Source organism: Phacochoerus africanus, chromosome 15 (genome assembly GCF_016906955.1).
Source record: "Phacochoerus africanus isolate WHEZ1 chromosome 15, ROS_Pafr_v1, whole genome shotgun sequence".
Lineage (NCBI taxonomy): Eukaryota > Metazoa > Chordata > Mammalia > Artiodactyla > Suidae > Phacochoerus > Phacochoerus africanus.
In genome coordinates this window covers 20,040,914-20,067,712 of record NC_062558.1, presented here as the reverse complement: position 1 = coordinate 20,067,712, position 26,799 = coordinate 20,040,914, and the positions used below count along the sequence as shown (strand labels likewise).

The window sequence follows — 26,799 nt, the reverse complement described above, 5'->3', positions numbered from 1 at the left end:
GAACCTATCTACAGAACTCACACACATAGAGAACAGACTTGTGGTTGCTAAGGGGGAGGGGAGAGGGAGTGGGATGGATGGGAGTTTGGGTTTAGAATGGATAAACAGGGAGTTCCAGTCGTGGCACAGTGGTTAACGAATCCGACTAGGAACCATGAGCTTGAGGGTTCGATCCCTGCCCTTGCTCAGTGGGTTGAGGATCCGGCCTTGCTGTGAGCTGTAGTGTGGGTTGCAGATGCGGCTCGGATCCCGCGTTGCTGTGGCTCTGGCGTAGGCCGGTGGCTACAGCTCCAATTCAGCCCCTAGCCTGGGAACCTCCATATGTCGCAGCAGCGGCCCAAGAAATAGCAAAAAAGACAAAAAATAAAATAAAAAAAATAAAAAATAGAATGGATAAACAATGAGGTCCTAGTGTACAGCACAGGGAACTATATCCAGTCTCTTGTGATAGAACAATATGGAAGACAGTATGAGAAAAAGAACGTGTATATGTATATACATAACACTGGGTCACTGCCATACAGCAGAAATTGATAGAGCGTTGTAAATGAAATATGTTTCAACAAAAAAAAAATAAAAAAAAAGAGGTGTTGGGTTTGAGATTCTGCACTAGATGTTAAACTTTTTTTTTTTTTTTTCTTTTCTCTTTTGGCCACCCTGAGGCATATGGAGTTCCTGGGCCAGAGATCAGATCTGAGCCACAGTTGCGACCTAAGGCACAGCTGCAGCAACACCAGATCCTCCATCCACTTTCGAGGTCAGGGATTGACCCTGCTCCCAAGATGCTGCCATCCCACTGTGCCACTTCGGGAACTCTGATGTTAAACTTTTTTTTTTTTTTTTGTCTTTCTGCCTTTTCTAGGGCCACTCCCGTGGCATATGGAGGTTCCCAGGCTAGGGGTCGAATTGGAGCTGTAGCCACCGGCCTACGCCAGCCAGAGCCACAGCAACGCAGGATCTGAGCCGTGTCTGCAACTTACACCACAGCTCACGGCAACACCAGGTCCTTAACCCACTGAGCAAGGGCAGTGATCGAACCCTCAAGCTCATGGTTGTTAGGCGGATTCGTTAACCACTGCGCCACGACAGGAACTCCCTGATGTTAAACTTCTTAAAGGCCGGAATGACCCTTACTTGTTTTTCTTTCCTAGATTCTAAACCACTTATGGTGCATAGGGGGTATTCAATGCATAGCTATTAATTAAGTACTTTCCATTGATCTTTTCACTGCTATGGAAATGCTGACGAGGAAGAAATGTCCATAGCTCTATGTCACACTGAATGTGTTCACTGATTTCTGTAGATCTTTGGGTAGCAAACTCTTCATTAATAAAGGAGAATTGAGGGGTTGGCCAATCACAGAGGAAGGAGGAAAGTCAGATCTCCTGTCCTGAGAGGCTGAGAGAGCTCCAGGAGGCGGGCAGTACCACAGCCTCAGTTCCTTGTGGTTGCTGAGATTAATCTGCAGACTGAGGGCTGCCTGGGTTCATGGTCATGTGAAGCTGGTTCTGAGTGTTTTCCTAAATGGAACCCTGTAATCCCTGCCCTTCAACTTCCCCAGAGAAGAGAAATTGGAAGATGAGTAGGATTCAGATCCCAGAACCTCCATTCCTCACCACTAAACCTAGGAAAACAAACAAATCAATCAACATACCAGGGAGGTCACTCAGCGGTGCTGGAGGCCCTGTTCCCGGCACGCCGGCTCTGAGGTCACCAGGTTTACACCTGTGGACGAGAAGGAACATAAGCACGATTGTTGGAGGAGAACGGTGGGCTCCAGTGAAATCTTGCCATAGGCCCCAGCCAACCTCATGGGGAGTGCTGACACAGAAGCCTTTGTAAGGTTTTCCAAATTTTGGCTAGGGGAGTGGACTTTTACACCCCACACTGACCAGTCCCTGTGCAGGCTGCCTCCAGAAACAGGGTGACCTTGAGTGAGCTGGCTTTTCTCAGATGAGAATCATTCCCAGAGAGCCTCAAAGAGAGCGGCCAGCACTCAAGGGTGAGGGCAGAGGCGGGAGTGGGGTTGGGGGCGGGGCGGGGACAGGGGCGGGGCAGAGGCGGAGGGGGAGGGGTTGGGGCAGGGGCGGGGATTAGGACCTCCGCTCTTGTCCTGTGCATCTCAGATAACTTCCTCCCCGATTCTGCTAAAAGCCAGGGCAGATTCAAAGCCCCGTGGTGGGAAATGCAATCAGTAAACCAGGGTGGGGGGACTGTTCTCTTTCTGACTTGTGAAATCTCTTTGCCTTCTCTTTGAGGATTTACAGTCTTGCTTTTCTCTTTTTCCTGAAAACAAATATGAAGACTGAGGCAAATGCACCAAAATCTGAAAACGGTCAGTGTAATAGCCCATCTAAAGCAAATGGAGGAACACGTGTTTGCTGCTCTAACAAAGAAGGCTTTTCTCCTTTATGGGATCAAGGTGATAAAGCTCATGACTCAGTGTGGGAACTGTCACAGCAAATAAAACAACTTTGCTTGGACACTAGCCTCTCACTTACCTTTGATGTGCATCACCAAATTCAGCCACCAAAGTGAGTGTACAGCAACTCCTTGGGCCATTTTTGTTTCCTGTTGGTTTTCTCCCCTCTTCTTGCCAAGATACTTTTATGGGAAATTCTTAAATCGTGTCCTTAGCTGACCTCCCACATCCAAACATGTTTTCTCAGTTGAAAGACTTAGGCTCTTTATTCAAACTAATTCTAGCTCTCAGACAATCCAAAAAGGCTGGCATTTGTTTGCTTGCTTAGGAGAGCTTTCTGCTTTGGGGCTAGAAAATCTATTTTGATTTCCATCCCAGCAGCTGAAAAACGTGTGATTCCACGTTTTATGTTTGTGGGCATAAAAACAGCAGCAAATTCAAAGTAATATTTCTCACGGTTTATGTGGTGGTGGTGGGGGGCTTTCACCCACTATTCACACTGGGCATTTCTATCTTTACAGAAAGATATATGAATGACAGCTTTCAGGTCCCTTAATTTGTAGATCAGGATGTTCAGATAGTGTCACACGCATTATAATGCTCAAAAAGGACGTCTCTTTGTGCCCTGCTCAAAGTGGTTCCTGAAGCATCCAAGGAACTCTGTAAATTTCCTCACTGGTTGGGTGTCTCTAACGGTTGGAAATTTGGGCTTTGACTTTCCACATGGGTTCCCTCTGGCATGACTTTGGAAGGCAGATGACCTTGGGGTTGTAGGATGCCACCAAACAGGTGAAGGCTGGGCGCCCAGTGGCTTCAGTGGGGGCCACAAGGGGGTGTCTTCTGTGTTGGCTTTGTGTCTGGCTCTGCAGTCCAGCCTCCTGTGTTGTGGGCTATTCCCTGTCTTTGCTGTGTGGGGGTCATTTTAACCTCTCCCCCTTACTTTCCTTTCATCATCCAGTGCTGTCCACGTTATCTTCAGAGAGACCTACAACCTACTCCCCATGCCCTCTCACAGACCCTATGCAGGGCCGGGCACCTTGCTGGCTGAGCCTTGTCCTTGGAGGGCGTCTGGTTCCTTTCTGCTCCCTCCACTCCCACCTGCACAGGCCCAGCCTGGCTTTTAAAGAGACCACAGCCTTTTTAGGGAGAAGGCCCACTGCCCACGCGGGGTCACAGGTCCTCAGCCTCGCACCACCCACCCACCTCCCGCCAGGATCTCAAGAGGCAGGCTCCGCCCCCTTCTCAACTTTGGGACCTGCTATTTTTCCTACTTAACCTGGCAAATACCTACTCAGCCATTTCTCGGAGAGGACTTCCCTGATGCCCTGCCCACACTAAACCTTTCATTTCCGTGAACAGTGGCGGCCACGCCCCATAATGAACAGTAGTTCCTCTTCCCACTGGGCTCTGACATTGCGGGGCACATGTGTTTTGCTTACAGTATTCAGCGTCTGGCACGGTGCTACCCCTCGCCCGCTTAGTTCTGCAACAAACAACTGATTCAAGTTTCAGGGACATCACCAAAGTTGACCAGGAAATGTATGAAGGGGACTTTCATTTAAAGCTTTAGGATCTGAAGCTTTGTCTTTGAAATTGGGTATCAGAATTTCCGAGTACCGTGTGTCTCGGTCAGTCCCTGGAGGCAGCTCTTCACTTGGGGAGTTGTTCTGGCCAAAGCGTTTTAGAGAAATACAGCCCCTGAATTAGAAGCCGCATGAACGCCATGCCAGAGCCCGGGTCTGGAGCTTGAACACAGATTCCATCCACACGCGCTGCATCCAGAGGCAACGTTTCTGTCCCAGCTCCCTGCCACTTCCCCAACCGCTGCAGCAAATATATAATTGATTAAGCAAATGTGCAGTGAATAAAATGACCGATAAAGCTGGCCAAGACGTGGGTTGCCAATGGCTTTTTAGGCCACAAGAGGGAGCTGTTTAAATTCCTGTTAAACACAAACAACTGAAAGAAATTGGCAATCATAACGTTGGCCAGATGGACACCTATTTATATGATGTTGACTCCGGAATTCCATTTATTTTTAAGCTACAAAAATTCCAATTCTTTTTGTCTGCAATGCAATTTGCATTTTAAATAGTGTTATTAAAGGCAGAGAATTGTTTTTGCCTTGAAATCTAATTTTATGTCTAATTTAACTAGTGTGAGGAAAAGTATTCAACGAAGTGACAAAGAGATGAAAATTCCTTTTGAAATGAATCTTTTTTTTCTAAACACTTTTTTTTTTCTAAGACAGCCTCAGGGATGAAATAAACTTTAAAAAGTTACTGTTTCCTTCAATAATTAGCTTGTATGATTTTAAATATTTAAATATCTGTGACAATCATCATATTTACAAAAGAACTGCACATCCCATGGCTTGGGAAACCTATTTCTTAGGAACACAGTCTAGTTACAGACCTGTTTACCTTCAAGAGTTCATTTACAATAACTACACCTGCCAGTCCCCCCACCCCTCTTGCCCTGAGGACACGATGGAGTTGTTGAAAGCCTGCCCACAGAAGCAGGCTTTTCTGAGAAGCTAGAAGCTGGTGAGAGGGCACGTGGATGCATCTTTGGAGTTCATGACCTGTGATGATAGAAACATAGGTGGAGCATCACATGGGCCAGGCTCTGTGCTGGGAGCTTTGTGTGGACCAGCCCGTCATGCCTCACAGCAATGTGAGGAAGCCACTGTTAATTTTTCAGTTTGGGGATGAGAAAAGTGAAGCTTAGAGAGAGAGGCTGAGTGACTTGTATTGGGGGGTGGGCACGATTTGCACACACTCCCCCCACCCCCCCCCCACCCCCAGGGACAGGATCCTGAATGGGATTCTACTCAACTGGTAAGTCTGAGTGCAGGTCAGGCCATTGGGCCTGGATGACATGCTTCTTCGCCATCAGAGGCCAAGCCATTGTGACCACAACTCGGCCAAGATTCTCTTCCTCCCCTAAAATGTTTTTTCCTAAGAGGGGAGAGGAGAGCTTTTATGGTGTCTAAAAGGCAGCTATTTCTGTGATGATTGTCAGCAAATAGTAAATGTGGTAAAGATGCTGGTTTTCTGTGGATTCACCCATGTGATGTCAAGCCTTGTGGGAACACAGATTTGTCTGAATCATGATGAACACACACCATTTAATGTCAAACAAGTCATCAAAAATGCTCTAAGCAGATGACTTTGAAAAATTCCTCCATTTCCTGTAGTTATCTATAGCCTGAGCATGCATTCCTGGGTAAATACATCTTCCTGGCTCAGGGTGGGAAGAGCAGGGTCAAAATCCTCTTGCTACTGGTATCTTCTGTCAACCCACATTCTTTCCTTATGCTGCCTCGTCCCTGGTCCTGACTGGACTCCTTTAGGTACTTGGGGAGCATTGCTGGTTTTTCTCATCAGAGTACCCATGCGATAATGGCATTCCTGAACACAAAAATAAATGACCCATTTCTCATCCTTTACTTTTTAAAATGTCTCCTCAGGTCTCCACTCAAGTTTTTATGAACCAGGCTCAGAATCTGAATGGATTTTAGGAAGGACTGAAAATCACAGTGCCTTAAGATGCCTGCTTTCTATTGTTAATGCAGGGTCAAGCCTGTTTGCCTTTTTTTTTTAAGGGCCGCACTCAAGGCATATGGAGGTTCCCAGGCTAGGGGTTAAATCACACCTACACCACAGCACAGTGATGTGGGATCCAAGCCACATCTGTGACCTACACCACAGCTCAGAGCAATGCTGGATTCTTAACCGAGTGAGCAAGGCCAGGGATCAAACCTGTGTTGTCATGGATGTGAGTCAGATTCGTTTGTGCTGAGCCATGACGGGAACTCCAAGTCTGTATGCCTTTTAATTTCAGTGGCTGACCAAAGTCCAGCATCAGGACTGGGCCATGACTCTGACCTTAGGAGCAGATTCCAGAAGGTTCTCTGGAATTAGGCTGAGGCTCCAACTGCAAGCATTCCTTCCCTGTAGGGTTGTCAGTTTAAATATAGGCTCTTGGATCAAATTTGAATTTTGGATAAACCATGAATAATTCTTTTAGTGTAAGCATCTCCCAAGTATTGCATGGGAGACACTTGTACTTAAATTATTCCTCGCTCGTCTGAAGTTCACAGTGAGCTGCGTGTCATGTATTTGCTCAGCCTGGCAGCCTTTCTCCCTGTCTCAGCAACCCCGGAGCTTCCTTGTTGAGTACAGGCCCCGGAACTAGAGCACTGGAATGCCTTGCCAGCTGTGTGGACTTCAGCCAATCACTTGGCTTCTCTGTGCTTAGTTTTCTCATCTGTACAATGGGGACAGTAACAGAATTCCCCACTTCAAGGGTTCTGTTGTCAGGATTAAAGGAATTAATGTATTAAAGACTTAGGAATCAAGGTAACACTCAACACATTACTGCATTATTATTATTATTACTTTTAGAGATGGTCTAAAAGTGGGGGTAGTAGGACTTCCTCGCAGTCCTGCGGAGGTTGTGATGGGAACTAAACAGGATAGCAAGTGCTTGGCTCCAAAACAGACTTCTTTTTTGAAGCTGTCTATGGCATTAGAACTCTTTCAGCTATTTTTTTTTTTTTGTCTTTTTGCTATTTCTTTGGGCTGCTTCCGCGGCATATGGAGGTTCCCAGGCTCGGGGTCGAATCAGAGCTGTAGCCCCCAGCCCACGCCAGAGCCACAGCAACGCGGGATCCGAGCCGCATCTGCAACCTACACCACAGCTCACGGCAACGCCGGATCGTTAACCCACTGAGCAAGGGCAGGGACCGAACCCGCAACCTCATGGTTCCTAGTCGGATTCGTTAACCACTGCGCCACGACGGGAACTCCTCTTTCAGCTATTTTAAAGGACTATGGGGACCTGAAGATACAGCCCCTTCCCGCTAACCACTGATGACAGGTCTCTCTTGCATGTCTCTGATTCCATACACTTTGGGTTGAGCTTATACATTTACCACTCAGTGGTATCTGGGAAAGCAGGACCCACTCTTGAGTAGGGGCTTGAGAGCTAGTGGGGCGGGCAGATCAGCCCCTTACCGTTTATGGCCATTGACTGGGCCCCCTCACTCTCTAGAAAGCTCCCACTTACCCCCAGGTGATGGAGAGAGGGGCGTGAGCTTGGCAACTGGCCAACCATTCCCCAGAGGTGCCTGTAGGAATCAATGAATCCACTGGGCAGGCTCTTTCACCCCAAGGGACAGACTTGCATACTAGGGTGAAGCAGGATTCACATAGAGCCCCAGACACATCAGAGGGATGTTGACTATAAATTCAAGGCCTGGTAATTTGTATTATTTAGTAGCAGCTGAAGGTCTGTGATCACTGGGATCCACCGCTCCTGAGAGCTACGTGCCTGCCATGTTGATGAGGCTTTCATCCTATCATCAGTTTTCTAATTTGGAAATCATGAAAAACAGGACAAAAAGAAATAGACTTTTCTTTCCATCCTATTATTTACTCAAAAGATTGCTCGGCGGGGCATCAGAATAGAAACCTCCTGTTCTCCTACTGCCAAGCAAAGTCCAGAAACCTCAGTGCCTCGTGCTTGGGCCCAGCTTTGCTGAGAGAAGAAACCAGATGGGGATGAAGATCAAGTCCAAACAAGAAAGCACCTGCCCCTTCGATGTGTGGGAGAGGCCCAAGGTCAGAGCCAGGAGAGGCACAAACACCAGCTGCCAGTTTGCAGGAAGTCAGAGCCTGGGGCAGTGATGCGGTTGCGGATGGCACGGGTGGCTCATAAGACCAGGAGGCTTAGAGATATAAGCTCCTATTTAATAGAAGATGAAACATCTGTGAGCTTTTAGTTTATAGTTCCCTGTGCTATACAGCAAATACTTGTTGGTGATCTATTTTATAGACAGTAGTGTGTATCTGCTAATCCCAAGCTCCTTATTTATCTACCCTCCCCCCCTATCCCCTTTGGTAAACATAAGTTTGTTTTCTATGTCTGTGAGTCTGTTTCTGTTTCATAAGTAAGTTCATTTGCATCGGGTTTTAGAATCCACATATAAGTGACAGCATATGATATTTGTCTTTTTCTGAGACTCTCTAGTTGCATCCATGTTGCTGTGAATACCATTATTTCTTGCTTTCTTATGGCTGAACTTTCTATGTGAATATACTGTTCCTACTTAGAGCTGGAGGGCTGTAAGGCACTGCTAGGGAATCATCAGAAGATAGGCAGCAACATGGGGGAAACTCACAGGAAATATGCTCAGTGATGGAAGCCAGATTCAAAAGATGACATACTGTGTGAACCCCTTACATGACATACTCTGAAAAATCAGGACAGCGGAGGTGCAGACCAGCACCCCAGTTCCCAGGGGCTGGGGTGAGTGGAGGGCCTGACTGCAAAGGGTCAACATGAAGGAATTCTTGGGGTAATGGAGTCATTCTGTATCCTGTTGTGTGATGGTTACAAGAAACTCAGAATTGAACATGAAACATTTTACTGTACACAAATTTAAAACATAAATAAGAAAAAGCAGGTTAATTATGTTCAGATAGTTGTCTGGAAATAATATTTTTAGCTATCCAATTTTTCAGAACTGATCAATTCTTTATAGTATACATGGCAAATCTATATAAAAATTTAATGTACAAATAATTATATATCAATAAACCATATATTAATATATGTTGAATTAATCAGAATAATTACTAACTGGCTATCAGAAAAAAACTTGCTATATATTCTCAAATATTCAGGTATTAAAGATTACACTGGCTCTCTTGTATTAAATAAATGACACTCATGGATAGTACATTTTTTTAACATTTAAAGATTTTTTACACATTCTCCTTCCAATCTTATGTTAGAAACTTTCATAATAAACTTTTGACTATAATCATACTAAATGTAAACCTCAGATCAGATTGGATCTCACGGATTTTGACTTAACAGTGATTTAAGATAAAAGTAGTTTGGGAGTTCCCGTCATGGCGCAGTGGTTAACGAATCCGACTAGGAACCATGAGGTTGCAGGTTTGGTCCCTGCCCTTGCTCTGTGGGTTAATGATCTGGCATTGCCGTGAGCTGTGGTGTAGGTTGCAGACGCGGCTTGGATCCCGCGTTGCTGTGGCTCTGGCGTAGGCCTGTGGCTACAGCTCCGATTCGACCCCTAGCCTGGGAACCTCCATATGCAGCGGCAGCGGCCCAAGAAATAGCAAAAAAGAAAAAAAAGACAAAAAAAAAGAAGTTTGAAGTCTGGTTGTTATGCTTTTCTACTAGCAGAAAGTCTCACTAATAGCTGACTATCTACAGCATTGAATCGAAATCTTTCAAACCATGTTATCAATGCGCTGTGGACAGAAAGTAAAGGGCTTTGTTGTTTATTACAGATCAGAAGAAAAAGAGGGATTGACCTATTACAGATTAGAAGTTCCCAAATGATTTCCTTCTGTTTCCTTTGAACCTCCTTCCCAGTTATTCTAACCTCACTCTGTGTTTGGACTAAAAGAGTGGTTGATGATTCTTTGAAAATAATACACTGCTTTTTGCCTTAAACCTATGTTTGCTTTGTAGAATAATAGATTTGGGAACCTGAGTGCCAAGTTCCTCAGTTCCACCATGATCACAATTTTTGTGTTAGTGGAGGCGATGCTTCCAGCCAAAAAGGCACCTCCCGCAATCCAACTTCTCTGAGGGCCATGGGTCTGCAGTCATAAGCCATACAAAGTTTGGTGGCCTGGATTGGAATGAACAGTCCCTTGGCATTTTAATTTTTGTTCTCATGAAGGACTGATGATAAAAGGCAATTATATGTTGTTAGAACTATTTCTGAATTAGTAAAACTAGGTTGTCGGGATTTTAAGGTCCTTAAGTGTTCCAGGGCACTGCCTCCATCAGATGTAACTGATCCTGTTCCCTGCAAGTTTTATTTCTAGCATGTTGTTCCTGTTTCTGCCCCTCTGCCACTGGACAGAGCCCCTGAGCCTTCACTGTTCTGGCGACCCCTGCTAGAACTCCGTTGTCTACACTGCTGCAGAATCAATGACAAGCAGGTGTAAACTCTTGAGTGGATCCTTAATGTTCTCAGGATAAAATCCAGATCCTCAATGGGACGGAAGAGGTTGGTGTGGTCTGGCCCTTGCCTGCTCTGGCAGCTACTGCTTCGCCGTGGTTCTTCCCCCCTTAAAGTCTTGGCTCAGGCTCCCTCTGCCTGGAGGGCCCTCTCTGGACCCCCCTCCTGACCCAGGACACCCTGAGTGTCCCTTTCCAGCAGCAACCTCCCTGAACTTCCGGGTTGTCAGGGCCTCTAGATATTAACATCTTCCACTTCTCCTTTGTGGAAACTTTCAAAGATGTAGTTGAGCAGTTATTTATGCAATTGTTCGTTGCTTGCTTCTCTGACAGAATTAGTCCCTGTGCTTCTAGGGAGCATTTCTGTTTTGTGCTCTGGTGTCTCTCCAGAACTCCCCCAGCTGCTTTGCTCATAGTGCTTCTGCAGTGAATACTCACTGAACAGATAAATGAAAACCCAAGGCAACTATAACTTTAAGTGTAACAATTTTTTAAAAGTTAGTGCTATGGAATGAGTCAAGTGGTGCAATGGGGAGGGGCACAGGTTGATTCCAGCCTGCATATCCATGGGTCTCTTAGTTACCTGGGGAGCTTCTTGAACAAGCAACATCTCAGACCTCACTCTCAGAAACACTGATTTCATGCATTTGGAGCAGTGGCCAGGAGTGTGCACGGGTCCTGTGCATCCTGGGTGACTTGATGCAGGTGTTTGAGGACTGGTCTTTGAGAAGCCCAGCTGTGACATGACCTTCACGTAAAACCAGCCCAAAGTTACAACAACTGCATTTGTGAAAACGATTTGGATAGGGTAATGAAATTCAACTAGCTACCTTGGAAACAGGTTTGCTACCTTATGGAAAACTTAAAAATAAACTCTTTATAATCAAGTAGTAATTACGATGTGGAAATAATTGGAAAGTTTATCATCATAAAGTTGGATTAGAATGCTACAACTAAACAATAAATAAGCCAAAGGGCCTGATGTGGTTCAAATTAAACCAATGAATGTTGATACATATAATGGAAAGTGTAAGACAGTTATGACAAAAAACTGATTTTTCCTGATTAATTCTTTACAGAAAAGCCCATTCTTACGATGGAGCATGATAATGTGAGAAAAAAGACTGTATGTATGTATGTGTGACTGGGTCACCTTGATGTACAGCAGAAAATTGGCAGAACTCTGTAAACCAGCTATAATGGAAAAAAAATCATTAAAGCAAAAAAAAAAAAAAAAGCACACTCCTTTCCGCCCCCCACCCCGTAACAGTGTGGGCAGCAGAGATGATGGTTCTTCTGGGCACCTGTCAACAGTGTTTCCTATAATTTCTGGCATATATATACATCAGTGTGGGTATTGGGCAGGTTGGGGATGGTTTTATACACCTTCCAGTGTGATCACACAATTTCATCTAATTTCACATCAGGTGATGGTGACTCAGAATTCACATGAAGAGAAAACAATTCAGAGGCAAAAGATTATAATTTTCACCCTAAGTCTGTTCCATTTGGGGCAAAACTCAAGGCTGATTGGACCTTTCAGGGTTTCTCTTTAATGGAATAACAGAAGGGAAGAGTATGAAGAGTACAACCAAGAGGGTGTCCCCTCCCGAAGGTCTGATTCTTCACGACATGTTTTGTTAGAGGTGCCAGAAATGCATTTTCTCTCACTTCTTTTGGAGAACTCTTTACATTGTAACTATCTGGGCAAATTACCACCCTACTAAAATCAAGCATCCTTAAAGAGATCAATTCACTGTCTCCAAGCTAAATTCCATGTAGCAATTACTGCCTGAGAAATTTCAAGAGAGCTCCAGGCTTTGTCAGGGCTGAGTACTAATGATCTTATTCCAGGTCTCAGCATCCAATTTGCATCACAGAGCCGTCTGGCTGCAGGTTAAGTTAGAAGATGTCAGGAGAACAGGAACGACATAAAAGATCACGTTTTGATTGTCATTGCGAATATCTCTGCTGTATAATACATTTATATTTAAGGCTTTGGAATCTGAGAGAATGCAGTTGTTTAAAAAATCATTGCTTCTTGAATTTCTGTCTTAATGTCTTTCTAAATCAGTAAGTTTGTGTGTTGGGGAAGGGTGAGGATGGTGAAATATCCTTTACATTTCTTTTTCTTTTCTTTTCTTTCTTTCTTTCTTTTTTTTAATGGCCACACCTGCAGCATAAGGAAGTTCCCAGACTAGGGGTCAAATTGGAGCTTCAGCTCCCAGCCTACACTGCAGCCACAGCAACACTGGATCCGAGCTGCCTCTGCAACCTACACTGCAGCTTGCAGCAATGTTAGATCCTTAACCCACTGAGCAAGGCCAGGGATCTAAGCTGCATCCTCACGGACACTATTCCTGCTTCTTAACCTGCTGAGCCACAACAGGAACTCCTATCCTTTATGTCTCACTGAGTCTTTTCAGTACCAGGATTGTTTTTATTTAGATGGAGATCTGCCTTGGAAATGAAGCTGTCATTGGACATGATCAATTGTTATCCTTAAAGTGTCCAGGTATCAGTTTGTCCATATGATCTTTCATTTAACAAATATTTTCAGTGTTACTGACAGTGTAAAAAGGCACTGGAGGAACATCTGGCAGGTCTTGGTGTTCACCTGGGAAAGATCCAACTCTGGGAAAGTAAATTGCCTGAGTATGCTGCCATCTAAGCTAAACTGTTCCCCAGGTGCATGGCCGCCCTTGGGAATCCTAAGTCTGGGGCAGCGGTGGTGGCGGGAGGAATAAGCCAGCTCTCCCACGCTACAGGAATTATAGCTGTATGGGTGTGAGACTCTTTACCAGCCCACAGCCTCCTGGGGTGGACCTGTCAGAAACTCAGAGTGAAAGCCCTCAGGCTTGCTGGAAGGACTTTTGCCAGAAGGGAGCTATCCAGGGTGCTGACTGGGAGGCCCTGACCCTTTGAAGCCGCTCTGTTTGCTGAGAATTTGATGTTTTCTCAGAAAGGAACTAGTGCCTCCTGCCTGAACCATGTTTTGCCCTGCTTAGTCTGGCCTGGACCAACCTCCACCTTCCCTGACCTGGGCTGTTGGAGCTGGGACACTGTCCGCTTGTGACCACTGCCCTCGCTCTGCCCTAAATCAATGGCTCCCAGCCTGGCTCTGACCAGTCATGAACATCATGAATCAGAGCACCTGGGAGCAGGTCTAGGAACCTGAAGGCCACTGTCCTGGATTAAATTCTCGGTTCCCTCACCATGTTTCCTTTCAGTGCCAGGTCTAATTTTCCTCTTCTCTCTCTCTTTCACCAAATGGAAAGTGACTTGTAGGATCTAAAATTTTCAGAGAGGCCATTGGATAAAAGTAAACAAACAAACAAAACCAAACAAACCAAAAAACCCACACCCTATGGAAAAGAGTCTGGAGATTCCTCGAAAGATTAAAATTAGGACTACCATATAACCCATCAAGCCCACCTTTGAGTATTTAACAAAGGAATTGAAAGCAGGATCTTAAAGGGATCATAACATTTGTATGTTTACTGCAGCCCTATTTACAACAGCCAAGATATGAAAACAACTTAAATATCCATGAAGGATGAAGGAATAAAGAAAATACAGTATTTACACACACAATATTATCGGCCTTAAAAAAAAAAAAGGAAATTCTGACACATGCTACACTGTGGGTGAATCTCAAAGATATTATGCTAAGTGAAATAAACCAGCTATGAAAAGACAGTTACTGTATGATTCCACTTAAATGAAGACTCCAATGTGGTTAGTCTCAAAGAAACAGAAGTTTGGGTGGGGGTTGTCAGGGAGAGTGGGAGGGGGAAGGGGAATGGAGAGTTGCTATTTAGTGGGTGTAGAATTTCAGTTTTGCAAGATTAAAAAGCTCTAGATTCTTTTGTATGACAATGTGACTAAGTTAACACCACTGAACAATGAAATATGGTTAAGGTAGTGAATTTTATTTTATACGTTTTTGGGCCATATTTAAAACATTAAAAACAAACTAACCCTCCTATTCTGACAAATGTTATATTTTGGGGAGAATCAGTTCAAGGTAGAATATAAATATTTACAGCTGCCTCAACACCTGTTTCTACTAAGGAACGGGAGGATGCTTAACACTCTCCTCTCTCCTGGGGAAAGTTGTTCTGACTGGAGTTAAAAATTTCTCCCTACACATAGATGTAACTTGGAAATACTGAAGAAAAATCGGAATTGCTCCGAGAGAAGTTTTATTTCTATCTCAACCTCAGATGTCAGTATCACAGAATATCTTATCATTAGCCAGCTCTGACCCCACCCTCCACCCCTCTAAGGATTCATCTTTAAGGGATGACAGGCGGTTATTTTCTATTCACTTGTCAAGTCCCTTCTGTTTCTCTCCTGCACTAGTGAGATTATAAAAGAATGAGATGAAATGAGGGGCTTTGAACTGCACTCACATCTCTCTTGTTTTCCAAGTGTTTCTTGTAAATCTTCCTTGGGTATCTTAAAGACAATGGTTTCACTTGTCTTATCTACTGACTGTTGATTATCTAAAATTTGCTCCATATTGGGGCAGACCTAAGGGGTGTCACTTCTGTACATCATGATTTAACAATGACTGTGAAACAGCTAAACTCCACTTGACCAGAATGGAAATTTCACCTATACCTCTCTGGGGTTCTTATGGCTGAACTAATAGTAAAATTAGCACAAAGATTAACAGGAGAAAAAGAAATACATTTCAATTTATGTGCATGAAGGTCTCATAGAAATGGGACTTAAACAGTGGCTGAAGCCGGCAGTTTTCATACTTTTAAACAAAGAAACTATAACTTTATGAGGAGATGACAGGACAAAGAAACCTAGATTTTGGATGCTTGATTCATGGAGAATCTAAACAGAATTTGGGCTTGGGGTAGTCAATAAAAGAAGCTGAAAGGTTCTTTATATAGGCTTCTTGTCCCACATTCCTTGCCTCTGGTGATAAGCATGTGCTTCTTCCTCCAGAGGCCGGGAGAACACCTTCCACATGGGAGGTTAATTTCCTGCTTCAGGGAGACAGAGAGGAGGGTCAGAGGGTCCCTCTTGTGCTGGCTGTTTCTTTTCTTTTTTAAGTCTAGTTTATTCAGCTTTCCTTAAGGTGTTTTTTTTTGGGGGGTGGGGAGGGGCTGGGTCCATAGCCTGTGAAAGTTCCCAGGCCAGGGATTGAAACTGTGCCACAGCAATGACGATGCCAGATCCTTAACTGCTGGGCCACCAGTGAACTCTGCATTGGCTATTTCTTAAGTAACATTAATTCAAAATAGTCGATATAACATAGAGACATATTTTGGGGCAGCCTGCTCTGAGCCCCAACAGTGGACTACATGCAATATAAAATCTGCAGGAGGTTCCTAGAGTCTTAGCAAAATCTCTATTACCTCTCTAAACTTGAAAATAGCTTTAAAAATATTTATTATCTTCTGAAATAAGGTCTTCTCTAATTATAAAAAGAACATACACCCTTCCATGTACAAAATTCAGGAAACACTTAAAAGTATTAAGTGCAAAGAAGAAAAAAGAGGTAATATTTTTGTACAATAATAGGTGCTATTATTATTTTTCTTCTTTTGTCTTTTTAGGGCTGCACCTGCAGCATATGGAGGTTCCCAGGATAGGAGTCGAAATGGAGCTGTAGCTGCCAGCCTACACCACAGCCACAGCAACGAGGGATCAGAGCTGTGTCCGAGTCATGTCTGCAGCCTACAGCACAGCTCACAGCAATGCTGGATCCTTAACCTACTGAGCGAGGCCAGGTATTGAACCTGTGTCCTCATGGACAGATCTGTTTCTGCTGAGCCATGATGGGAACTCTTATTAAGTTCCTTTCTATGGGTCAAGTATGCTGTTAAGTGCTTTACAATCATAATCTTTTTTATATTTATAATAATCTTAAGAATTAGTATCATTATCCCAGATTTACAGATGAGGAAAGTGAGCCCTAGAGGCTAAGTGACGTGGTGAAGGTCACAGGCTTGTGAGCGGTAGAGAAGATATTTTAAACTTATGTTGGTTTGTCTCCAAAATCCAGATTCTAACAGGAAGCTACTTTTTTCATTTAATTTTATGTTGTGAGAATTTTCCCATGTTGGGGAGCAAAATTTGCCACCTCAGAAAGTCTCTTTGGCATGAGGATTAATTTAGGGTATTTTTTTTTTCTTTTTCTTTTTAGGGCCGCGCCTGCAGCACATGGAAGTTCCCAGGCTAGGGGTCCAATCAGAGCTGCAGCTGCCAGCCTACACCACAGCCACAGCCACAGCCACACTGGATCTGAGCCACATCTGCAACCTACATCACAGCTCACAGCAATGCCAGATTCCCAACCCACTGAGTGAGGGCAGGGATCGAACCCGCATCCTCATGGATGTTAGGTTCATTACCACTGAGCCACAACAGGAACTCCTAGGCTGACTATTACTAAGAAACAGAAGATTAGGAATGCCTTTCTTGTTACCTCCCTCTTAAGTGCCTAAAAGAATTTAGCTAAGGGTCCTGTTTCTGGAACAGAACCATCACCAGAGATGCCTGCAGTGAACAGGGGGTGGGTGTGGTGGGGGAACTCGGCAGGGTCTAGGAACCAGAGGCCACTGTGGGTTCCACTGTCTCTGCTTGGAACCAGCAAACACGTGTTTATCAAACCCTTGCCTTCCCATCTCCACGTCAATAGCTTTCCTCCCATCTCAGGTCCCAAACCACCACCCCCAACATCCTTTTCTGTCTTAGATAAAGAAAGTATTTAAGGTGAGAATTTGGGCCATTTTGGTGAATGACTCAGTTTCCCTGGGTCTCTCCCTGTATACATGTTACCAAACTTTTGTGTGATTCTCTCCTGCGGATCTGTTTCCTGTTAACTTAATTCTAAGAAGATCCTAGAAGAAAATGTCTTCCTCCCCAACACCTAAGATAAGATAATCCTATTACAACTTACATCTGCATCTATTCTACCAGCTGGATGGGACAGAATCTGTGTAATCATTACTGCTTTGCTGGACGTTCTTTCCGATGTTGTTTACTGACATGATAAATGACCATGTCGTATGTTTTATAGCCATCTCTGATTATTAGCCTGGTATGAATCCCTAGAAGTGTGCTATGGGGAACGAGGATGGCAGTCATAGATTGTACTTATCTGCTCTCAAAATAGTATCAATTTATATGAAAATTATACCCAAACCTCCCCTGATGGCAGTGAAGATTCTTATTAAAATTTTTAGCCATTTTCTAAGTGAGAAGTCATATTGTTTCTCTCAGCTGTCTCTGATGGTTAGGGAGTTTGGATTGTGCTGACACAAGCCTCCAGTAAAGCTCGGCTCTCCCCTCTGGGAGGGACCGGCCCCTCCTCCTGGCCTTTCCTTCTGGCCAGGGTCTGCCCGACCCTCGCTTCTGCATGAGGTGGGCCACCTGGCTGCCCACACAGCTGCCCTTCTCACGTGGTTCCCTTCCGTTCTTCTCAGTGGCCCTGGTTCTGATTTTCACTGACATGAGCCTTTGCAAGGTTACACCCCTTGGTGCACTGAAATCCTCTCCTTCAGCCAACAGATTCTTACTGCTTCTTAGGTCCTATTCCAGCTCTGGGAAAAGAGCAGCGGACAAAGTCATAAAAGTCGCTGCTTCATGGAGCTTAGGCTCTGATGGAGAGAAAGGGGAAGGCACAGTGAAAATGAACACATAGTTGGCTATTCAGTGATGAAGCTGTGAGAAAAGAAAGCCTCGAAGAGGATGAGAGGTGCAGGCGGTGGTTGTTTACAACGTTAGTTACACAGGTCAGGGAAGCCTTCCTGGAGAAGGGGACATTTGAGTAAAGACTTAAAGCTTCCCTTGTGTTTTGAGGGAGCAGATTGTGTGCCTGTCGGGGGAAATACTTCCAGGCAGTGGAACAGAAAGTACGAAGGCCCTGGGGCAAAACGTGTTGGCGGTTTAAGGAATGGGATGTCACGCAGCACTGATACTCGGCAGTTGGGGTCTTTAGAAAGGCACCTGCAGGACACCTGTCTGATTCAACTGGTGTGGCTGAAAAACTAACCTCTGTTGTGTTAACCCCGTGAGAACTTGGGGCAGATGTGTTTACACAGTGACCAGCCTTCCCTCATGAATCGAGGGGAGCCCACAGGAAGGTGATAACTACAAGTCTGTGAGGGGATCATCATCTCTCTTCTTTTTAGGAAACTGACAAAGACCTAAAGGATGGAGTAAGACAAAATCATTTTAAGTAAATAAGAAGGACTTTATCTTCATCCTTTAGGTCTTTGTCAGTTTCCTAAAAAGAAGAGAGATGATCCCTTAACTGACTTATAGTAAGAGACAGGTGTGAGGTGTGACCCCCGCCCGCACTGTCTGTAATTAGCCATGAAGGGAGGGGTGGGTTGAGGAGGTGAGCTCTGCTCTACAGAGCTGTCCAGGATGTAACATACAGTTCTTTGCCTGTTCCTGCTGAGAAATTAAAAATTCTCAAAATGTGTTGGCTGTACATTGCCTCCTATTGATTACAACAAAACTTCCAAGAAAATGCTCTAGTTACTATTAGTCTAATTCATTTCATTGCTGTATGATGATTGGCACAGATGTTCAGACTGCATCTGAATATGGAGAAAGATGTGAGAAGTGTGGGCATCTGGCCAGGAGACTTGGTCATAACACAGAAATACAGTATGTAGTAAAAGACAAAGACAGATGATAAACTGACAGGTTTGAAAAGAGCAGTAAGCTTTCAGCCATGTGTCTTGCTTCTCCTCACCTAATACTGCATTATAGAATTATTTAAAGAATTGGAAATGCTTGGTAAGAATGTAATTTGTTGCAACTACTATGGAAAACAGTATGGAGGCTCCCTAAAAAACTAAAAATAGAGCTACACTATGATCCAGCAATCTCATTCCTAGGCATACAGCTGGACAAAACTTTCATTCAAAAAGATACATGCACCCCTATGTTCATTGCAGCACTATTCACAATAGCTAAGACATGGAAGCAATCGAAGAGTCCATCAAGAGATGAATGGATAAAGAAGATGTGGTACATATATACAATGAAATATACCCAGCCAGAAAAAGAATGAAATAATGCCATTTGCAGCAACATGGATGGGCCCAGAGATTATCATACTAAGTAAATCAGAGAGAGAAAGACAAAACCCATATCATTTATATGTGGAATCTAAAAAATAATACAAATAAATCTATTTACAAAATAGAAACAGACTCACAGACATAGAAAAAAAACTATGGTCGCCAAAGGGGACAGGGAGGGGAGAGGGATAAATTAGGAGTTTGGGATTAACAAATACACACTGTTATATATAAAATAGGTAAGCAACAAATATTTACTGTATAACAGAGGGAATATTAAATATCGTGTAATCACCTATATTGGAAAATAATCTGAAAAAATGTAACTGAATCACTTTGCTATACAGTGGAAACTAACACAATATTGTAAATCAACTATACTGCAATAATAAAAGACGGCATAAAAATGAGTGGGTTACACTGAAAACATAGAGGCCTTACAACTGTATTAAAATGATGTTGAAAATCATTGGATCGAGATGTAGAAAACATGTCTCTAATGTCAAATGACAAAGGCATGCTCTGTGACTTTCAGACATGAGGTGAGTTTAGTAAATCAGGAATAAACAGGAAATGCCCCGAGGAAGTCAGTGAACCAATAAAATGGGCATCTTGAGGCTAATGTTCTCATCTCTTCTCTACAAATGCACTCCCCCCAAAGCTTGTGGTTTCAAAACCCATGAGTATATATATTCCAATGACTCCCAAACTAATACCTCTTGAACTTTTTCAGTGGGCTTTAGACCTAGACACCCAGCTGTCTACTTAACAATGTCCAATGGATAATACGCATTTCACACTTGATATGTTCTCCACAGAACCTCCGCCTTCCCCCACCTGCCCCATTTCAGAGGGTGGCACTGTTTTCTACCCAAGGAAGGGTTCCTTGGTTTCTCTCTTACTCTCTGTCCCCACAACCAATCCATCATTAGGTTCCATGAGTTCTACCTTCAAAATCCACCTCGTAGCTATACAATCATCAGGAATGCCTTGGGTTTTTGTACCAAACTTTTTTTTTAAGGTCCGCACCCTTGGCATGTGGAGGTTCCCAGGCTAGGGGTCTAATCAGAGCTGCAGCCGCCAGCCTATACCACAGCTCACGGCAATGCCGGATCCTTAACCCACTGAGTAAGGCCAGGGAGTGAACCTGCAACTTCATGGTTCCTAGTCAGATTCATTTCTGCTGCACCACGATGGGAACTCCTGTACCAAACTTTTAACTGCCATTATGTTTTCACCCTTGCCCATACATCTCTTCCTCTATAGAACAGAGAGATCTTTTAAAAATAGAAATCATGCAGCTAGATATTCTCATACAACCAAAGTAAGCCAGAAAGAAAAAGACAAAAACTATATGAGATCACTTATATGGTATGTAAAATATGGCACAAATGAGCCTATGTACAAAACTACAGTGGACTCACAGACATAAAGAACAGATGTGTGGATGCCAAGGAGGAGGGGGAGGGAGTGGGATGGACAAGGAGTTTGGGGTTGGTAGATGCAAACTATTATTACATTTAGAATGGATAAGCAACAAGGTCCTGCTGTACAGCACAGGGAACCATGTCCAATCTCTTGGGCTAGACCATGATGGAAGATAGTATTAGAAAAGGTATATATATATATATATATATATATATGTATATGTATAACTGGGTCATTATGCTATAGAGCAGAAATTGGCACAACATTGTAAATCAACTATACTTTAATAAAAAAATTTTTTAAAAAAAGGGCATGAGACCATGGCCTCCCTCTGCTGCTGAAAGCAATGCCTTCCCATCACAGACCCCTGACCGTGGCCCGTGGTGGTCACATCTGCCCTTGCCCGCCTCCCCCACTGTGTCTCCTGCCTCTGTCCCTTCTGCTTCCCCTGCCTTGTGGGTCCACAGGCCATCCCCAGTCTTGGGGTTTCTGCACTAGCAGTCTCCCTCCCCCACATCCTCAAGTGTTTGCACGTTATGATTTACGTCTTATTCTTACTATTTTAGCCCTTAGCTCAAATGGTGACCTCTCAAAAAGGCCTTTCCTGACCAGCCTAAGGAATTCCAATCACATGTCTTTCTGTTTTCTTCAAGATACTTACCTCTGTTTGACATCAGATACTTACCTCTGTTTGAAATCATTGTGTTCATTTATTTGTTTCCTAGTTCTATGCCTAACAATCCCCCGTGAACTGTAAGTTCCAGGGTGCAAGTTCTCTGTCGGTTATTCACCTTTTATACCCAGAGCCTGGAATAGTGCCTGGTTCATGGTGAGCACTCCTCAAAACTATCTGCTCAATGAATGAGTGGATGAATGAATGGTCTGCCTAGTCTGTGCATGACCTTTGCACCAGGGCCTGGCTCTTTATGTGGATGGATGGAATGAGACATTTTGTCACCTGTACCTCTGTGGGGCAGGCAGGTAGCATGGAGAAGGCAGACCTAAAGTGACCCTGTAAGATGGGTGACCCTGCACGAACTTCCCAGCCTTTCTGCCCTTGGATTTCTAATCTATGCAATGGTAAGAATTATATAGATTTCTGGAGTTCCCACTGTGACTCAGTGGCAATGAACCTGACTAGTATCTATGAGGACTCAGGTTCCATCTGTGGCCCCACTCAGGTGATACGGTGTTGCCATAAGCTTCGGTATAGGTCACAGACACAGGTCAGATTTGGTGCGGCCGTGGCTGTAGTGCAGGCCAGAAGCTACAGCTCTTATTTGACCCCTAGCCTGGGAAATCCCATATGCCATTGGTGAAGCCCTGAAAATGCAAAATAATAAAAAAAAATTATACAGGTTTCTACTGCACCCGAGGCATACAAAATTTCCATGGCCAGGGATCGAACTTGCACCATAGCAAGCGACCTAAGTCACAGCAGTGACAATGTCAGATCCTTAACCCACTGAGCCACCAGGGAACTCCTATACAGGCTTCTAGAGTTTCTCAGTAACATTTATAGAATTCAAGTCCAACTGATATCAGAACCTCTCTCTGTAACTTATGAATAGCATAACAGCCAAGAATATATGCATGTATAGATATACATATATATTGTTGCTCAGAAGAACAGTTAATTCCTTGAGGGTTAACTTTCTAGCATGAAAGAGAGTCCTTAACAGCTTTATTTAATTGCTGTTAATTGGCACTAATAGGGTAAATTTACAGAACCCACGTTAAAAAAATTATCTTGTCTTAAAAAAAAGAATTTTGACCCTTGGGGAGAAGAGCCACGAAGCTTACCATTCAAGAAGACCCTGCAGCCTGTGGCTGACATACAGGTCAAGGAGAAAGGCATTGAGGGACCTTTCAAAGTACTTGAAAATCCCCTGAATGTCAGTCCATCAATGGAACCCTCTAAATGAAGCCCATGTCCACTTGGAGGCCAGTTGTAGGTTTACAATCTCTTCCTCATTTTTCTCCCAGAAGAGCCAGTGAAATGTATTTCTTCCCCTTTCCTTTCAGGAACACCTGTTAGTGGCTTTTTCAGATTAGTTTACCCTGCTCCAGATTTTGAGGTTATTTTCTGGCATTTGGTAGGTAGGCTGGATCACAAAATTAGAATTTGACGTTGGAAGGGGTCTTGATACCATTTAATTCGAATCACCTTGTGCATTTTTCTTAGAGAAGAAAAAAGGTGCTGCTGATTCTTTTTTTTCCTTTTTGCCCGCCCCACAGCATGTGAAACTCCCCGGCCAGGGATCAATTTGAGGCACAGTTGTGATCCAGGCCACTGCTGGGACAATGCCAGATCCTTAGTCTACTGTGCCTGGCTGGGTATAGAACCTGCATCCCAGCACTCCCAAGACGCCTCCAGGCCCGTTGTGCCACAGTGGAAATTCCTGATTCTTAACACTGTTTTCTAGTCTTTGAAAGAAAGAATTTTGCTTTTCAGAATCACATGCCAGGACTCCCTGCATCTTAGGCTGTGAGCTCTTTGAGGGTGGGATGGTTTCATTTGTTTTATATGCCCAGAATCTGGCATGGTACCCACAATAAACACTTGAAGAATGAATCATTCCTAGTCTGTAACTTCAGTAATTAGACAAGCAAGTAAACATTTAATTGCTTACAACAAAATAAAAGTTTAAAGGCCTGGGCACCCTAAAACAACAGGTAATGCAAGAATGATTTTTATCAGGTTTAGGGAGTGAGTGAGAAGGCCCCCAAACAACCATAAACTTGCAGTTCCCGCTGTGGCTCAGTGGAAGCGAACCCAACTAGTTATCCACGAGGATGTGGGTTCAATCCCTGGCCCCACTCAGTGGGTTAAGGATCCAGCGTTGCCATGAGCTGTGGTATAGGTTGCAGAGGCGGCTTGGATCCAGCATTGCTGTGGCTGTGGTATAGGCTGGTGGCTGTATCTCTGATTCTACTCCTAGCCTGGGAACTTCCATATGCTGCACCTTCAGTCCTAAAAACAAACAAACAAGAACAAAACACAGGTATAAACTTTTCCACAGCACTTCCTGATTTCCACACCATGTTACTAGCTTAATATTTCCATTGGTGATTCATGCTTAATTGTGCAGGAGGAACATAAAAGCTCTGAATATCCTCAGATAATTTACAGAGCAGAAAATCGATTTGAGGACAGAAAAGAGAAATCAGGGTGTAAATAATGATTACCATCTAACTCATTTCACCTTCTACAGAACTCAGTGGGGAAGGTACTGTCTTATTTCCATATTCTACACTTGCAGACCTCCATTACAAGGCTCATCACGTATGGTGTGGTTCTAGAACAGCGCTATATCATTTGCGATGGAACCAGGGGCACAGAGAGGTTTCATAATTAGCATAGAAGTCCAGAAGTCCAACGAAGTCGGCCCTTGTTTCCTCGATGGTTCTGCCTGACAAGTCAGAGCAGAAGGGATTTGGACGTGACTTAACCATGAGACTGGTCACTGATGAGGACCCTGGGGCACAGGTAAAATTAAGGCTTCTTTATGTCTATATAAATATGTATTATTGGTGTCCCAGAAATTATATGGAATTCCCGGAAATCATATACATCCTGACTTTAATGTTTTCTGTCATCAGCATTGACTCACTAAAGGGATGAAACCTGAGTATTAGAGAAATGCCCTAACCGACTTTCACATAAAGACAACAGAATCTGGAAGGATTAAGGCACATGTAGACAAAGTCCATTCGACCTCTACAAAAATTAAGTCTTCCTTATTGTCAGAATTTTGCCGTCCTTATGTCCTTGTAAACTGGCAACAGTCTGCTCCTAAGTCAGAGAATTTAAGATGGGTAAACAATTATTGTGAATGAAATAGCCTGGGCCATGGGAAACTCAAGACAGTCGCTTGGCTTTTTCTGGCTCCCTGGAAAATCCCACTTTTTAATTTGATGGGTTAAGACTTCCCTTGCGACAAGGCTGATGCTTTCACAATTAAAAAAAAAAAAAAAATTTTGGTTAGGCGTTTCTGTCCTGGGTTAGTAGAAATGAATCTGACAAGGATCCATAAGGACTCAGTTTCAATCCCTGGCTTTGCTCAGTGGGTTAAGGATTCAGTGTTGGCATGAGCTGTGGTGTAGTTTGCAGACGAGGCTTGGATCTGGAGTTGCTGTGGCTGTGGTGTAGGCCGGAGGCCTCAGTTCTGATTTGACTCCTAGTCTGGGAACTTCCATATGCTGTGGGGTGGCCCTAAAAAGACAAAAAAAAAAAAAAAAAGTTTAGGAAAATGTGTTTTCCACTTGGGGTATACTTTCTACAATCTCAAGTGATCAAGACACCTGCTTCCCTGGGCAAATCATACAAGCCTTAACAAAAACTTCACAGACTCATTAAGATTATCACTGTCACCATCATCCTCAGCCATCAGGCAAGGTCAATAGAACTAATGGAAAAACTGGACTCAAACAGAACAAAAATTAATTACATGGGACCGAATGAACTGATAAATATGATTTTATTTTTTATGACTCTTTGTCTAACACATTAGTGGCTTTTAATCTTTGTTTTTTGGATGTAAGGGAACCTTTCCCCTTAGGCTGATTATGATTTAGAGCAACTTGGTAAATTATATCTTTGTAAATAGAACTGAAATATTTATCTTTTCTCTCTACCTGATCCCTCCAGATATTAGAAATTCTCAGGTTTCCAGAAGTCTTATCAGATAAATAAGGAAGATTATCTCTTAAAAAATTCAAGAATCTCAATATATTTGGAGGTGAGAAAAATTCACCTAAATCTATAGATATTGCAGGCAAAATCTGTGACAAGCCCTTGGTGTGGCTGCCTTGGCTTTTTACAGGTTCAGTCTGAGATTCCTTACAAAAAGCTCCAGCACAGTCCATTTTAAAAAGCCAGTGTTGGAGTTCCCATCATGACTCAGTGGAAATGAATCTGACTAGCATCCATGAGGACACAGGTTCGATCCCTGGCCTCGCTCAGTGGGTTAAGGATCCGGTGTTGCCATGAGCTGTGATGTAGGTGGCAGACACGGCTCGGATCCTGCATTGCTGTGGCTGTGGTGTAGGCCGGCAGCCACAGCTCTGATTGGACTCCTAGCCTGGGAACCTCCATATGCCATGGGTGTGGCCCTAAAAAGACCAAAATAAATAAATAAATAAATAAATAAAGGGGAAAAAAAAGCCCATGTGATCAATTAACCACATTTACTTTGCAAACAATCTTAATTTGGCTATATTTGATTAAAATGAGGGTAATTTTAGAGAGAAAAAGATGATGTCTTGATACATATTAAATTATAGTTTTAATTGTGGCCATTATTTACTGTCTAAAGCTCACTTCCCAAATAGCTCTTTGTTGCTGTGTTACATTATTTTAAAGTTTATTGAGTTATTAAGAAGATATTCTAAGCCTGTGTCTGAAGCTGTTCACTGTAATCTACCTTTGGTTGAAGATCAGAGGCCCCATAACCAAGGGATTATCCATACTGGAAAAACATCATTTAAAGGACTATCTCCAAACAGACAAAGGCTTCTTATCAGGTACTCTTAAGTATCTCATACACGAAGGAACTGAAGGGAATTAACTCTTTGTTTTGGCCACGCCCACAGCATGTGGAACTTCCTAGGCCAGGGATGGAACCCATGCCACAGCAACAACCTGAGCTACTGCAGTCATAATGCCAGAACCTTAACCCTCTGTGCCACAAGGGAACTCCCTGAAGGGAATTAACTCTTAAATTCCTATTTCCCCCTTAAGAAGGGCCTCTGCCCTGGGTGGGTCTATAGAAAGGATTGCTGACCTCAAACATACTTCATACCAGGATGAGAAGAAGAGAGCAGTGGTGGGCAGCTGCTTGGAGAATCCAGACCAGGCCTGTAAGACTGATGTACTAA

General features: G+C 43.7%; 1 long non-coding RNA gene across 1 annotated transcript in view; it reads right to left on the bottom strand.

The window, feature by feature from the left end:
- Positions 1-1,182: 1,182 nt before the first annotated feature.
- Positions 1,183-26,799, bottom strand: part of LOC125116774 (uncharacterized) — a 45,139-nt gene continuing 19,522 nt past the window's right edge. The window contains exon 3 of the long non-coding RNA XR_007132420.1: positions 1,183-1,725. This is a non-coding gene — a long non-coding RNA (uncharacterized LOC125116774). The remainder of the gene's footprint in view (positions 1,726-26,799) is intronic.